The sequence below is a fragment of the Spermophilus citellus genome (assembly GCF_964194105.1).
Source record: "Spermophilus citellus genome assembly, contig: SCAFFOLD_370, whole genome shotgun sequence".
In the NCBI taxonomy this organism is placed as follows: Eukaryota; Metazoa; Chordata; class Mammalia; order Rodentia; family Sciuridae; genus Spermophilus; species Spermophilus citellus.
The window spans coordinates 53444-56609 of NW_027672998.1; the positions used below are offsets into that span (position 1 = coordinate 53444).

At 39.7% G+C, this 3166-nt stretch overlaps 1 long non-coding RNA gene across 1 annotated transcript; it reads left to right on the plus strand.

The window, feature by feature from the left end:
• The first annotated feature begins 205 nt into the window (after positions 1–205).
• LOC308640280 lies at positions 206–1221 on the plus strand. Its single transcript, XR_014020209.1, has 3 exons — positions 206–275; positions 454–514; positions 1088–1221. It is a non-coding gene; the product is annotated as an uncharacterized lncRNA (long non-coding RNA).
• Positions 1222–3166: the final 1945 nt, after the last annotated feature.

Below are 3166 nucleotides of genomic sequence, written 5' to 3' on the forward strand. Positions count from 1 at the left end.
AAATTGAGTGCAGTAAAGATTTGATGGACCAAATCATGGAATTAATCAGGAGGCCAGGGAATCATGTGAACATCATGCATGTTGAGTGCAGATTTCTCATGCTGTCAATCTTTCCTGGCCTCCACTATACATTTGTGGGATATTTTAGATCTCAGTGACCTTTGAGGATGTGGCTGTGAACTTCACCAAGGAGGAGTGGGCTTTTCTGGATGCTTCCGAGAAGAACCTTTATAGAGATGTGATGCTGGAAGTCCTCAGAAACCTGGCTTCTATAGGTAATAATGATGGTTTCAAAATTAATCAAATAGAGAACTCATGTTTATTTTGGTCGTTTATGTAGAAGGTGAAAAGGAAATCAGTTGATGAATTATTGAAGCATATATGGCACCTACAATTTGGCAATGCATTTCTAGCTCCTGAAGATTCATAAAGATTGTTATGTTCTCATTTTAGGAAACAAGTGGGAAGACAAGACCACTGAAGATCAGATTGAAAACTCTGGAAGCAACCTAAGGTAACTGTACTCACAAGAGGAATTTGTGAGGGAATCTGAGAACTGTCATATAATTTTTAAAGCAAACCAACTGAAGAAGTATGCATAATTTGAAATGTATTTATTCTTATAATATTTTTTTACCAGAAATATGTACTTATTTGTAACAGATATTCAGTCTTTTCAAAGTATTTGACATGCAAAAAGTACTATGAAATTGCATATGTGAATATCACTATGTGAATAATAGCCATAGAGAAGCTGTGTTGCAAAGGATTGTTTCCTTTCAATCTCTTTATTTTCAGGCAACTTTAACAAATCAGAAAATCTAGCCTTTACCTGATGTTGGTAGAAATGTAAAGACCTACAAATAAATAGAAAATTGTGAATGAGTTAGGTATCAATTATGTGCTGGTCACTTCTTCTTCAAAGAAGTCCTATGGTAAACTTGATACTTTCCCCCACAGAATAGTATGGGAAAACCTTCAAATCGATTCCAATTCTTAATCAAACAAAGAAAAATTTTAATAGAGTAAATCCATGTGACTTCATTATATGTGCAAAAGATTTCGTATGTTCTTCATTTCTTCATAGGCACATCACATCTCACTCTGGACACAAATACTATAAGCATGAGGAATGTGAAGAGAAGCCATGTGAATTTAAACAATATAGGAAATCTCTGGTTTCTCTCAAAAGTGTTCACACACAAATGTTACAAACTGGAGATAGACCAAATGAAAGTACAGTATGTGGGAAAGTCATCAGTTGTTCCAATGACATTCCAAGACATGAAGAAACTCTTACTGGGTGGCAACCGTATGAATGTCAACAATGTGGTGAAGCCTCTTCTTCTCTCCCAGGTGTTCAAAGACACATGATAACACACAGTGGAGGTAAACCTTTTCAATGTGAGGTATTTGGGAAAGCCTTTCATTTCTCTTCTTTATTTAGAAGACATGAAAGAACTCATTCTGGAGAGAAACTCTATGAATGTAAACAAGATGGTCAAACCTTTATTTCACACACAAGTCTTCAAAAGCACAGGATCACACACACAGGGAATGCACATTTCAAATGTAATGTATGTGGGAAAGACTTTGCTTATCCCAGATTACTTAGAATACATCAAAAAACTCACACTGGAGAGAAGCCCTATGAATGTAAGCAGTGTGGCAAAGCCTTTGCTACATCCTGTCAGCTTCATAAACATGGAAGAATACATACTGGAGAGAAGCCCTATGAATGCAAACAATGTGGAAAAGCCTTTGCTACATCCTATGAGCTTAAGGGACATGGAAGAACACACACTGGAGAGAAGCCCTATGAATGTAAGCAGTGTGGAAAATCCTTTGCTAGATCTGGTGACCTTCACACACATGGAAGAACTCATACTGGAGAGAAGCCCTATGTATGTAAGCAGTGTGGAAAAGCCTTTGCTACATCCCGTCAGCTTCATGCACATGGAAGAACACATACTGGAGAGAAGCCTTATGAATGCAAACAATGTGGAAAAGCCTTTGCCACATCCCCTCAGCTTCGTGCACATGGAAGAACACATACTGGAGAGAAGCCTTATGAATGCAAACAATGTGGAAAAGCCTTTGCCACATCCCCTCAGCTTCGTGCACATGAAAGAACACATACTGGAGAGAAGCCTTATGAATGCAAACAATGTGGAAAAGCCTTTGCTTTGTCCCATCAGCTTAACAGACATGGAAGAATACATACTAGAGAGAAGCCCTATGAATGTAAGCAGTGTGGGAAAGCCTTCACTCAGTCCTCTCACCTTCACTCACATGAACAAACTCATACTGGAGAGAAGCCCTATGATTGTAAGCAGTGTGGCAAAGCCTTTGCTAGATCCAGTGAACTTCAAATACATGGAAGAGTGCATACTGGAGAGAAGCCCTATGTATGTAAGCAGTGTGGAAAGGCCTTTGCTACATTCCCTCAGCTTCATGCACATGGAAGAACACATACTGGAGAGAAGCCTTATGAATGCAAACAATGTGGAAAAGCCTTTGCCACATCCCCTCAGCTTCGTGCACATGGAAGAACACATACTGGAGAGAAGCCTTATGAATGCAAACAATGTGGAAAAGCCTTTGCTATGTCCCATCAGCTTAATAGACATGGAAGAATACACACTAGAGAGAAGCCCTATAAATGTAAGCAGTGTGGGAAAGCCTTCACTCAGTCCTCTCACCTTCACTCACATGAACAAACTCATACTGGAGAGAAGCCCTATGATTGTAAGCAGTGTGGCAAAGCCTTTGCTAGATTCAGTGAACTTCAAATACATGGAAGAGTGCATACTGGAGAGAAGCCCTATGAATGTAAGCAGTGTGGCAAAGCCTTTGCTAGATCTGGTGACCTTCACATACATGAAAGCACTCATACTGGAGAGAAGCCCTATGTATGTAAGCAGTGTGGCAAAGCCTTTGCTACATCCCGTCAGCTTCATAAACATGGAAGAACACATACTGGAGAGAAGCCCTATGAATGCAAACAATGTGGAAAAGCCTTTGCTACATCCTATCAGCTTAACAGACATGGAAGAACACACACTGGAGAGAAGCCCTATGAATGTCAACAATGTGGAAAAGCCTACACTACTGCCTTTTACCTTCGGATACATAAACACACTCATACTGGAGAGAAGCCCTATGA